The sequence below is a fragment of the Panthera leo genome, chromosome D1 (genome assembly GCF_018350215.1).
Source record: "Panthera leo isolate Ple1 chromosome D1, P.leo_Ple1_pat1.1, whole genome shotgun sequence".
NCBI lineage: Eukaryota > Metazoa > Chordata > Mammalia > Carnivora > Felidae > Panthera > Panthera leo.
The window spans coordinates 87892917-87906971 of NC_056688.1; positions in this window are offsets into that span (position 1 = coordinate 87892917).

The window sequence follows — 14055 nt, forward strand, 5'->3', positions numbered from 1 at the left end:
TCCAATTAAGTAACAGACTAATTACACAAAATAGAGAAATAATTCTGGGATTATGATAATAAAATTGCCAGGCTTTTCTAGTAATCTTCAATACCACAAGTTTCATTAGAAAAGCAGATGTGTTTCTTATATTGTAAAATACCCAATACCATCCTCGTTAGGCAAGATTCAAAATGTTTTCAAAACTGAATACTGGTGCACAAAACAGAAGTGTCAAAATTCTATAAGGGGAAAAATACGTGGCTGTCTTTTAGCACACTGAATTTGGTGAGTAATGTGCCAGAAGTATTAAAATATATATACAGCACTTTTGGTCTGTGGTTTCTGGTTCACATTTTTAATCTGGTTTCCTGAGTGCTTTTGTTGAACAACCCTCAGGTACCCTCTAGTGGATGAGACGAAGAATGGCTTGGGGCCAAAGGCACCATTTGTTACCCGTTTGTGTGTTATATGCCTAAAAGTAATCATAACTTGCACTTCTAGACCTATGTGAAGGATATAGGAATAGTGATTATTTTAAAAGAAATACTTCATATATTTAAGCCATTCCTAATGGCAGACTTTACTTTTAGATTTATTAGCATTAATAGTTTTTGGTCTGCTGGTTTATTTTATCTTAAATAACTGTTACTTTTCCCAGTCTCCTTTGAAACATGAGCAAAAAATTAATAGGATGGTTTTAATCATCTTAAATAGGTCATTAAATATCTTTTCAAAGAACCCATAGGTAGGTTAAAGAAAGTTGTTAATTTTTACCCCAATGCAGGGAATTCTAAAAGGAACAATATAACCCAGTAATAATTTCTGCCTTAAGGAGACTTCAAAATGACATAAGCAGAGATCACCATTTTCCAAATGTGGTCTGTGAGATACTAGTTCCCCGATGCATTGATGGGGAGGGGACGTGTCTTTTAGCTGAAAGACGTTTCAGAAGATTAACTCACTTCCCTTGTTTTCTTTCTATGCTCAGCACATAAATTTCTGATAATTTGCCTTTCTGTGCTACTTGCTCGTGGGAAAGGAACGCAGTGGGCCATGAAACACAAGTTTTTCAGGCAGCTTTACAGGTTATCATTGTGAACTTAATTGTTGGCATTCCTATTTATGTAGAAATAACTACACATGTGTTCCTGTATATGTATAGTTATTTGCTAGCTAGTTAGTGGATACAGTCATAGCAAACATATGAAACTCAACGCTTTGGGGGGCCGGGTTGGGGGTACGAATGCATTTCAGTTTCAAAGCCATACTTTTCCTCATATTAAAAAATTTTACAACATGCATGTTTAACTTCTGTAAGCAGAAATATGGATACACACACTAATCATTCTATTCAATTGTAGAAGCTGAGAGAGAAAAACATTTCTCTAGCAATGGCCCCAAATGCACCTCTGGAGCTCCACGTGCCCAGCCTCACTCACTGTCTCCTAAGCACAGCCCACCCACCTACCTTCCTTGTTCTCTCCAAAAATCTCCTGTGTTTGTTTATACCCAAAAGGCAAGACCTGGCTAGATGGCCCTTGCCTCGTTCTTGGAGCTGAAGTTTAGAGCGCCCCCTTGAGGCTTAAAGACTACACAGTGCAACCCAGTGCGACCCAGCTGTGGTTGTTTCAGAAGACGCCACCCAACAAAGGGAGTTGGTGTCACAGCTGAGACCAAGACAGTCCCTTGAGACTGTCTTGTCACTGCTGACGTTGTTCTTCCCAGCAACCTTCAAGCCCTCTGTAGTAAGAGTTTCTCTCGCTGAAAAATGTAAAGGTCATCCTCACCAGACTCAAAATTTCTACTTGCGCTGTCTCTCTCAATCCCTCTCCCTCTCTCTCTTCTCCTCCCCCACCCCCTTTCCCTGTTTTTCTCTGAGCTCATGCACACACACCCACACACACACCACCGGCGTCCAGTATTGTAAGTTCACCCCCCAATTACAGCTGCACTCTCTGGGTGCTGACAAAGTTAGGTTTCTGCATCGGTAGAATGAAGACCAGGTCCCAGGTCGAGATGAACTCATTAGAATAAGTGCCATCCCACGGAGCTCTGTCTAGAGGCTGAGCCAGTTCCCCTTGTGACACCCTGTCTGCCTCGTTGTGTGCTTTCTTCAAAGTGAAACAAGAACCTAATCTCCACGATGTAACGACACGTCAACATTTATTGAATGTTTAACATAAGCCAGGAAACGTTCTCTGTGTCTTATTTTTATTTATTATCTCGTTGAATCCTCACAACAACCCCTGAAGTAGTACTATTCTTCTCCCCATGTTATAGATGAGAAGACTGACGGGCCCAGAGCTTAAATAACTGGTCCAGAGCAATACTGATGAATGCTCAGTGTCTGGCAAGAAAGGCACATGAAATTTATATGGTGTGACTCTGTTGGAAATATTTAATCGAGGGCTCTTCTGTCTGCACCTAGGACAGGCTCACCTCAGGATTTTTGCACCGGGATGCTTGTGCTTGCTTCCTAGATGGCCAGAGTGCCAGAAGTTGTTGATGCTATTTTCCTTCCAGGTGTCTTTGGGGGGAAATGTTATTTTATGGTAAGACCAACGGGTATATTAAGGAGTATAATGCAAAATTTTGGAGTTTTTTAAAGATAAAATGCAGAAAAAGATCAAATACAACTAAAAGCATCCCTCTAGTGAAGGGCTGCAACACTGAATCTTCTAGGTTTATGCTTCTCACGCTTTATGGTCCCCATGTATCCCCCGTGGGCAGGGTTGGCTCCGTGGGTGTGAGACCTGGGTAGTCCCACCCACATTCGGTTTAATGCTCTCCTGCCACCATCTTGAAATGCTTACTGATTTTTAAACTGAGGGCTTCGCATTTTCATTTTGCATTGGGCCCTACCAATTATCTAGCTGGTACTGTCTGAGGATCTTGCTAAAACGCAGATCTTGATTTGGCATGTCTGGGGTAGGGCTGAGGTTCTGCAGTTCTCACAGACTCCCAGGTAATGCCTGCTGCTGGTATGAGGACCACACTTTGAGTGGCAAGACCCAGCCTTTCACTATATCCCACAGTTTGTAATACGTAACTGGGAAAGTCCGAGAAGCCGTGGAGAAGGGGGACAGTGAAATCCTAGAAGTCAAATTCATAGTCATTAAAAGCATGGGTCTTTCCTGCCACCTACTCTGTATGATTCCACAAATTACTTTATCCTCCTTACGGTTTAGTTTTCCCATCAGCAAGATGAGCAATCACCTCAGAGGATAGTTGTGGAGATTAAGTGTATGAGACATCTCACATTCAGAGTTCAATAGAGATAACTGCCTTAATGCTGTAAATAGTAACTACGCATAAGACCACGATGGAAAAGAAAACTTGTAGGATGTCCCTTTCTCCATATTAATGACGCCTCCCACTTTCTAGTCTCTCCTCCTTGCATCCAGGCAAATATTCTTGGTGGAAGCAATTTTGTTAAGGAAATATTATATAAACATTGCTTATTCTTTATGGGAACCTACCTTGCTAGCGGTCTTGGGAAATGCTATCGGTCACAAGACTGTAAATACTCCATCAGTTTGCTAGAACTGCCATAAGAAAGTACCACAGACTGGGTGGCTTAAATAATAGACATTTATTTTCTCACAGTTCTGGCAGCCAAAGGTCCAAGATCCAGGTGTGCACAGGGTTGGTTTCTTCTGGGCCTCTCCCCTTGGCTTATAGATGGTCTCCATCTTCCTTTGTCTTCACATGGTCTTTCCTTCTGTGAATGTCCGTGTCCCAACTTCCTTTTCATATAAGGACATCAGCCATATTGGAATAGGACTCACCCATAGGGCCTCATTTTACTTTAATCACCCCTTTCATGTCTCTACCCTCGAATATAGTCACATTCTGAGGTCCTGGAGGTTAGGGTTGGTTTACAAACTTTGGGCCACAACAGATACAGAGGACAAAACCAAGCAGAAGTAACATGTGTCAGTGGGTCCATATGCAACCCATTCCTGATTTCAGCATTCACTGCAAAGTATCCTTCATTCTTCAGCAAATATTATGCACTGAGGATGAGGACCCCCTCCCTGGCCAGGAGGCGGGGGCAGCATGCATGGGGGGCTTTCAAGTCCAACAGAGCTGGCTCTAAATCTCTGCTCTGTTACTGACCATCAAAAACCTGGGCAAGTTACTTCATGTGGCTGGGTCTTAGCGTTCTTTCCTATAAAATGAGGATCCCAATAATGCCTGCCTTATAGGGTTATTGTAAAGATGAAAAGCAGATCTTTTCTTTCTTATTTAGCAAAAGAAATTGCCGGCAGTTTGGCACTGGTTACCTTAAAAGAAGTCTTTAGAGCCTTCCCTACCTAAGGAAACTCTGAGTGGGCCTCCTGTGTAACTGAGTGAAGGCCCCCTCCTTGTATGCAAGATTCTGGGGAGTGTTAGGGACCAGTTTGCAGAGTGAGCCCAGGGATCTTCTGGGAGAGAACAGACTGATTCCTTTCCATATCCCCAAACCATCCCTCCGAGAGCTGGAGCTGGAGGTGGGGGGGGGGGGGGGTATATGAAAGTGAATGCAGGCAACTCAGAAAAGGATCCAGAAAGCAATGGGTCCAACTGAGTCAAGAGATGTGGGACTTATGGCCTGCCTTGGCAATAAACCTCGAAAGGAGAGTATCAGATGGGGATTCTGGGTCTGTTAAGTGTCTGTGCTATAATGGGTTCTGCCTGTCCCTCAAGGCTGGTATATTTTAAGAACGATAACCCTGGAGGTACAGCTGTATTGGGAAAAACAAGGGTGTCTCAACTGAAGGTAACCCAGACGCCTCCCATTCCCTTGAAAAACTGCCAGGGGGGACCAGGGTGGGTGAGCTGAGGCCCCGCCTCTGCAGCATCTCAAGCAAGGATTGGACAGTGTGTCGGTTCTGCTGCTACCATCTCACGAGGTTCTTGAGAAGCTGAGTCCCATCCTCACTATCCCTGAGTAGCCTGGCTTCTTGTGGATGCAGCTCCATGGGGGAACACAATGAGAATTGAGGATGATCTGGCTCTGAGTCTCCTTAGGGAGTGTTGTCCTGGGGCTGCGCCACCCATCCTCAAAGAATTCCTTCTCTCTTCCTGCGGGAGATTCCACTCCAGTGACTGGGGCTCAAGAGCAGAGAACAGGAGCCGAACTCCCATGCTTTGGCCACCATGACCAGCTTCCGATGCACTCAGTACCCTTCATGCAGTCAATCCATTGAAATAGGACCAAACCCGTCTGAACTTCTTGCCACAGGACATATGTCAGGGCTCCTGGACACCTAAAAGAAAGGCAGATGGAGCCCTGGGACAAGTCCATAGGACTTCTGAACTTCCGGATCCTACCAGCAGGTGGGGCCGCAAGCAGTGCAATCTGGGAACTGAGACCTTCGTATCTAGTATAAGAGGAAACCCTCAGACAGGGAGTAAAGTCTCTAACATACAGTAAGTACCTTTAAAAAAAATGGTAGGTAGTATTATGGGAAAGGTGATTACTCACATAATACCACCACCACCACCATCACCATTATGTTTTCACAGAATGGAAAGAAGAGAAGGAATTTCTCCCCACTAGCAGAAGAATGAAACTCCAGTCAGGAGTATCATTTTTCCTCCACCTTAAAGGATTGAGTGGATGGTATGAAAAGTCTTTAAGTACCCTCCCTTTCCTTGTCACCTCTCCTTCTACCCTTACTCCCTAACATTCAGTCGCCTACTATAGCTATAACCATAGCAACCCAGCTGGTGGGAAATGATGGGAACTCCTACTCATTCTTACAGAGTCAGGTAAGTCTTCACCTTATGCGTGAGGCCTCCTTCAATCCTCACTTCAGCCTCAGAGGAGACCATCTCACGGCTACCGCAGCATGTCTGGCCCGTGCACACCTGTATGGGAACATTTATTGCATGCATTCAAAACCCTGCTTGCTTGCTTGCTTGCTTGCTTGCTTGTCTCTGTCACAACACCATGACCTTTTTGGGCATATTTGCACGCCCACTGCTTGGATTAGTGCCTGGCGCATAGAAGCTGCTCAGTGCGTTTCATGAATGTCGGAAATGTAAGGGAGGTGGGTAGGAGAGTGCACTGAATTGCCTTCGGAGGAGGTGGGAGGCAGGTTGTCGCAGGAATGGAGTCAAGCCAGAGTGGCCTAAGGGGCACTAACAGCTAACAACTAGGGGCACTAAGGGAGGAGATGGGAAGCATGTCCTCAGCCAGCACTCAGGCTGCCAAGGGGAGCAATGGTAGCTAAGAAACTAGAGAAAAGCAATGGGGATAGGAACAGAATAGAGGTGGCGGGATCGCTTGGGGAGGGAGAATTGAAGTCCAGATCAGCGTGCAGCCCTTGCAACAGGTTAGGACAAGGGATTCAAGACTGAGACTTGGTGGGAGGGGGCTCGAGTCCTGTTTTTATTTATTTATTTTTAATTTATTTATTTAAATTCAAAGTTAGTTAACGTATAGTATAGTATTGGTTTCAGGAGTATCAAGTCCTATTTTTAAGTGGTGATGACTACTTAGTGGCGGGGGCGGGGGGGAGTGGGGAGTTTAAACAAAGGAAAATCTCTGTGCAGATTTCCTCTCCATTGGCTCAGGGCGGTGAGAAAAGAATCAATCCAGACTGTACACCTTGTGGTCACACACTCTTAACCTTTAAACTGCTAAATTACAGACATCATCTCATTTAAAAGCAAATATGAAGTGATAGTCAAGCAGACCTGGGTTCAAATCCCCGAGTGTTCCACTTATTAGCTATGTGAAAGAGAAAATTCAAAATAATGTATGTAAAGTGCTTAGGACAGGGCCTGACACAGGTAGACATCTAAGACCAACTTCATCCTTGGTCCCACTTTCCGGCGCCAGCCAGGGCTGTGTTTCTCAAATGCTTCTTTCTAAATCCATTTAAACTGCACCGAATCTTATGGTGATTTATTTTTCAAATGAGGCGTGAGTTCTCAATCTGATCGCACAATCCCAAATTATTAGCACAGGCGTCTTCTTTCAGGGTCTGCAGAAGATCATGTGCGTACTCGCAAGCTTTGGAGCTATATTCTTCTTCTTTCCCTCATCTGTTACCTGGTGGATGCAATCTGTGCCATTTTATTTTCCTGTTCTTTCACCTTTGAGTGATGAGGCAATAATCGTTCCTGCAGGAGCATTTACTCAGCCAAGCTATTTCGCCAGCCTTTCGCCCTCAAATATACTCTTTGTTCCCCAACTGAAAATTGGGCTGTCTTTCATGAACAGAGATGACACTGTGACACTCTTCACCTTCAATGGGCTTTGTTAGTTTTCTTACAATAGCAATAGGTTGTAAGCTATCCACAAACCGTTTCACTTGGGATCTCAGCCTTATTAGTAAGAAACATGATTGGAGGACCGAAGCAGTAGGCTGGAAATTTGTGCAATTACAATTCCAACCTTAGCCATAAAACTGTCACATATCAAAGGATGGATGGCAGGACATACAGACGGAAATTTCAAATAAGAAATCTCAAGGATGGATCTCTTTGTATGATAACCATCTTACATGAGGAAGGAGGGAGTGGCCTCCTCTATATTATATCATTAATCTACTCTCAGCACATCCCCTGGCATTTGTCAGTCCTGTATAGTAATAACGAGATTCTGTAAATACACTGAAAAACACAAGGTGCTTAAAGAGCTGAATTTCAATTTGGGGCCAAAATGAAGGGCAAAACACCCATGTCATCCATTTCACTATTGAGAGATATTTGGACATACCCAATAACACTCTTTGTGTCTTAAAGCTGGTCATAGAAAAATGAGCCATACCAGGATATCCCAACAAATTTGAGTCTACAGATGTTTCATTCCCAAATGAAGGCGGGTTCTGGATGGATGTTGCCACTTTTTAAATGTGTTAGCCTAGACAAGTCACGGAACCTCCATTTTCTTGTCTATAAGCTGAGAGAAATAACAATAAAGGAGAGGTGATAGTTTACCAGAAAAGATAGAACAATAATACTAAAAATATATACTTAAAAAATAGATAGGTGGCTACAGTTAAAACATCTTAAGGTCCTGGGGCACCTGGGTTGCTCAGTCAGTGAAGCATATGACTCTGAATTTCAGTTCAGGTCATGATCTCACGGTTCGTGAGTTCAAGCCCCATGTTGTGCTCTCTGCTGTCAGCATAGAGCCCACTTCGGATCCTCTGTCCCCCTCTCTTTCTGCCCTTACCCTGCTTGTGTGCTCTCTCTCTCTCAAGATAAATAAATAAACTTAAAAATATATTTAAAAATAAAAATAAAATAAAGACATCACTCAATTAAAAAATATGGTTTTATTAAATTTTATTAAATATTTTATTAAATATTTAAGACAAAATCACACCCCAAGAAATATATATCAAACCGCTAAAGCAGATTTTGAAGGTGAATATATAAGCTTAAATGCATATACTAGAAAAAAAAAAGAAAGATTGGAAATTAATTTATCATGCAACTAAAGCAGTTACTGAAAGAACCACAGAGAGCATGCTCAAAAAAGAGAGAAAAAAGAAGACTAAAAGTTGGCACAGAAATTAATGAAATAGAAAATAAGGAGACAAGAAAGAATAACACCGTAACACCACCAAAACCTTTTGGGGGGGGGGGGGAGGGAGGAATATTTATCTAGTAAACAACCCTCTAGTGGGATCTATTAAAATAAAAGAGAGAGAAGACATAAATGAACAATATCAGGAATGAAAAGAGTATATATTACAGAATATTTGAAAAACAATGATAAAATACCATATCAACTTTATGCCAAGGTATTTGAAATGTAGATGAACAGTTTTATTGAAAAGTTTAAATTACAAAAACTGAATCAAGAAGAAATAGAAAACCTCAGTGAACTTTATAAGAAGGAAAATGAACACTTAATTTAGAAAATCTGGGGCTCCTGGATGGCTCAGTTGGTTGAGTGCCCGACTTCAGCTCAGGTCATGATCTCACAGCTCGTGAATCCGAGCCCCGCGTCCGGCTCTGTGCCGACAGCTCAGAGCCTGGAGCCTGCTTCCGATTCTGTGTCTCCCTCTTCCTCTGCCCGTAACCCACTCGCATTCTGTCTCTGTCTCTCTCAAAAATAAACATTGAAAAATTAAAAAAAAAAGAAAATCTGCCAGTGATAAAACAATGAGAAATTGTTTTTTTAGTGGACAGATTGATGAAAACCTGATACATGTGATAATGCCAAGAGTCGTCAAAGATGAAAGGAAATGGGAATTCTCAAACTCAGATAATGGGAGTGTAAATTGGGACACTTGGGAGAGCAACTGGCAGTGTCATCTAAAATTGTAGGTTTTACCCTATGACCCAGCAATTCCACTTTCAGGAATTTGCTCTAGAAAAAGTCTGGCCCGTGGCTAACAATAACAGATGCACACCGGCCATTGCCATATCTTTTGAAATGGCAAAACAAAGTTACTACGTTTCTAACAGCAAGAGACTAGATGAGTAATGCATGTGTCCACATACGCAAGTAGAGAGAGACGAGAGACGCTATCTAGTAAGTAAAGTGAATAAACTTAGATACATTTCAATGGAGAGAAATCTTAAAAATGTAACTTTGCAAAAGTTGCAAATGGATACATATAGTATGATATTATATGAAAGTTTTAAGAATGAAACAACAATATCCATTGTGGATTCAGATAGATAAATAGATCATTAGACATAGCTTTAGGACCTGTGTGGGACGGTTCAAACATAGAATGGGTTTTAAAATGCAATGTTTAAATACAGTAGGTTCTCTGAGGAGGGACAGAAGGAAATGGGATGAAAGTATTCAATGGTATCTGTAACATTGTATTTCTTTAAGGAAAAATACATGTAAATGTGTCAAATCTGGGCACTGGTTCATGGATCTCTCTATATCATTCTGTGTATGCTTGAAATGTTTGTACATTAAAAATAAATAGAGAAAGTAGTACCTGCTCTGTCTTCTTCTATAAACATTGGAGGACATTTTTCAAGTGTACTGTAAATAAAGGTTTACACAAATGTAAATGGTGTCCTCCTCAGAGGTCTCCAGTATGGCAGAGGTTGAGGGGGCGGTGGGAGCCAAGTCTGGGGCTCTCTCACCTGCATTTCCTACAAGGTCAATGTGAAGATCATTTCCAAGAGAAAATTCTGGTTGGGGCTCAAGCGGCTTGTCAAAATGCATATAGCCAGAAGTGTAGACAGCTAGAGTCAGGAGCAAAGAAACGCAACCAAAAGGAGCGAAAGCGTACTAGGAAGTCGAAAAGGAGAGCCTGAGGATCTAACCAGGCAAAGACAGAAATGGCGTAAACGAATCCTGGAGACGAAGGCTGAGATCCACAGCAGGTTTTTACACGAGTTGGTAGGTCAGCTCTGTGTGAAGAATGGGGCTGGTGAGGGGTAGAGTTGTTTTTGCTTCTGTAAGATGTGCTACCTTGCAGTTTTGTAGGATTGGTTTCGCTTGCTCAGGCGGCTTTTCTTTGATGATGTTTCTTGCTCTTGAGACTCAGGCTGCGTGTCCTGGGTATGTTTGGTTTGCCTTGTGGAACATAAATGGTTGTATTCACTATTAGTTAAAATCATGGGCTCTAGGGTCAGAGATGAGAATCTGAATCCTGGTTCTACAGCTTACTAGATGTCTGCTCTTGGAAATGTTGAACTTTTCTTCTTTTCTTTTCTCTTTTTTTTTTTTTTTTTTTTTTGAGAGAAAGAGAATGCGCACAAGCAGGGGAGGGGTGAAGGGGGAGAGAGAGAGAGAGAGAGAGAGAGAGACAGAGAGAGAGACAGAGACAGAATCTTAAGCAGGCTCCATGCCTAGCTCAGAGCCCAACTTTGGGCTCGATCTCACAACCAGGGGATCATGACCTGAACAGAAATCAAGAGTTGGACACTTAAACAATGGAGCCACCCAGGTGCCCATGAACTTTCTGAACCTTCATTTTTTCATTTGTAAGATGGAGCTAATGAAGGGCCTTCTCCACAGGGATGTTAAGAAACCAATTAACAGCAAGGTACCTGGCACATGAAACACTTAATGAGCATGGGCCCTTTCCTGTAAAAACAAACAAAAGTAATAATTCAATCATGCTTCTACAAAGAGTGCCAGTCATTTAAAAGCAAATGTAGGAGTGCCTGGGTGGCCAGTCGGTTAAGCGGCCGACTTCGGCTCAGGTCATGATCTCGCGGTCCGTGAGTTTGAGCCCCACGTCAGGCTCTGTGCTGACAGCTCAGAGCCTGGAGCCTGTTTCAGACTCTGTGTCTCCCTCTCTCTGACCCTCCCCTGTTCATGCTCTGTCTCTCTCCATCTCAAAAATCAATAAACGTTAAAAAAAAAAAAAAAAAATAAAATAAAATAAAAGCAAATGTAGACCTTTATCTTATTCCAGAGTGGTGTCAGGAGAGGTGATACTAACTACCCAATTAACGAAAGATAGTTGATCCTGTTGTGTGTGTGTGTGTGTGTGTGTGTGTGTGTGTGTGTGTGTTGGGGTGGGGGGGTGTTCCCTTGCACACAACACATGCCCACATGCCCCTATGTGGGGTTTGCAGGCAGCAGGGGCCATGCCCTCTCCTCATGGTCACAACAGATTCCTCAGCCTCGTCAAACCAGTCTGATCAGGACACATGGCTTCAAACGATCTCCTTCAGTTCTGGCTCCGGCCAGGTCTACAAACTGAGATGACTGAGGGAGTTAGTTCAAGAAAAAAAGGATTAAAAGGAAAGGTATTCTTGGGGCTGGGTGTGAGGGCTGCACAACATTATGAATGTCACTAAATCGTAAATTTATGTTATATTTGTGTGTGTGTTTTTAATGTTTTATTTATTTTTGAGAGAGAGAGAGAGAGACAGAGGATGAGGGGGGGCAGGGCAGAGAGAGGGGGAGACAGAATCCAAAGCAGGCTCCAGGCTCTGAGCTGTCAGCACAAAGCCCGATGCAGGGCTCGAACCCACAAACCGTGAGATCACGACCTGAGCCAAAGTCAGACGCTTAACTGACTGAGCCCCACAGGCCCCCTATATGTGTGTTTTAGTACAATACAGAGAGAGAAAAGAATGCATGCATAACCACCGAAATTCACAGACCAGTCCACCAGACACAAAATTAGCCTACGCCTCCAGCAAAGAACAGAGGACATGAGCAATCACTTCATGAATGGACCAAGATAAATACATGAGGTGAGCACTTCCTGCATAACAGACAAAAGTATTCCATGTCAGACAAGTGATCTTTAGCTTTTCAAGGTGAACTGAAACCCAGATCCGCCTGACCTCTGAGAAACAACTGTGTATGATTTGAATTCAGCTTTATGGGAATAAACAAAATGTGACAGGTTCTAATGGTGCCACTTTCTTGGTGTGGTCATAGCCGTGTGGTTCTTCACTTATCAAAGTTGTCTGGCTTAGGACTCGCTTAAGAAGGGCATAAAACTTACCAATGGTTCTTGCCCCAAATTAAAGGCTGGCATTCATTGTTTTTGGCTTCAACGGTTTAAATATGAAATAAGAGGGGTGTGTGGCTGGCTTAGTTGGTTAGGCATCCAACTCTTGATTTGGGCTCAGGTCACGATCTCACAGTTTGTGAGTTCGAGTCTCACTTCAGGCTCTGTGCTGACAGCACGGAGCCCGCTTGGGATTCTCTGTCTCCTTCTCTCTCTGCCTGCCCCCCGGCATCCCCCCCGCCCCCCGCTCACTCTTTCTCTCAAAAATAAACATTTTTTCAAAAATAAGAGGAAATAAGAATGTTTTAATTAGAAGGCTTCTGCCATAGAAGATCTTTTGCTGTATGTTACAGGGTTTCCAGTGCAGTCTCACTTGGATGGGGACCTCACTTGGGACCTTCAAGGACAAAGCCAGGAGAGTCTGTTGAGGGAGAGGTTCTAAGTGCATTTCAGTTTTCTATAGCAGTCATGTGCTGAGGGCTTAAACTGAGCCCAGCACTTTACTAAGCTCATCACAAATGTTATCACAGTTAATTCCCACAACACTCCTAAGAAGGCAGGTACTATTATTATCTACATTTTACAGCTGATGGATCCAAGGCTTGGAGACACTGACTTTCTCAAAGTTACACGGCTAATAAGTGGCAGAGCTGGGATTAGAACTCAGGGTGGTAGGACTTCGAATCTTGAGCTCTTAACCACCAGCTCTACGGCCTGTCTGTTCCACCTGAGTGGAAAACTGGGTTTCATCTTTTTTTTTTTTTTATTTTCCACCTCTTGCTCTGCTCTCCTCCGGGCTGACTTTGTTCTCAAGCAGGCTTTTTCCACATGGCAGCAGGGATGGCCCCGTCAGCTCGGGATTTGTGAGATTCCTAGTATGTGGGCTTCTCAGAAGGAGACTAGGTGTAATAATGGCCCTGGGGAGGGCTCTGCGGTAAGTTCCCCGCAAAGTGGTCACCTCACTGACAATTCTCTTTTCTGTGCAAGCATGCTGCTCCTCCATCAAGAGATGGAGTCTATTTCTTTTCCTCCTGAATCTGAGATGGTATTCTCTAACACTGTGCCAGAAGTGACATTCTGGGACTTCTAAGCCCAGGCCTTTAAAACACCAGCAGCCTCACTGTCATTGTCATGCCCTAAGAAGTCCAGGCTATACCACTGGAGAAGGTCACATGGGAAGGCCCTGTGAGATGAGATGCCACACAGAAGGAGGCCCACAGAGGAAAATTGAGGCCCCTTAGCTGAAGGTCATCAAGCACCATGGTCCCAGACCTCTCAGCTCAGCCTGGCTGCCTGCTGAACGGTGCTGTGTGAATAAGCCCAGGCAACACCACACGGGGCAGAGAAATGCCCAGTCAACCCACAGAATCGTGAGAAATAATAAATCAGTGTTTAAAATTGCCAGCTTTGGGGCGCCTGGGTGGCTCAGTTGGTTAAGCCTCCGACTTCGGCTCAGGTCATGATCTTGTGGTTTACGGGTTTGAGCCCCGCGTCGGGCTCTGTGCTGGCAGCTCAGAGCCTGGAGCCTGCTTCCGATTCTGTGTCTCCGCCCCTGTGTCTCTCCGCCCCTCCCCTGCTTGCTCTCTCTTTCTCAAATAATAAAAATTTAAAAAATTAAAAAAATAAATAAATGAAATTTCCAAGTTTGGGATGGACGGTTACGTGACAATTGTCTTGG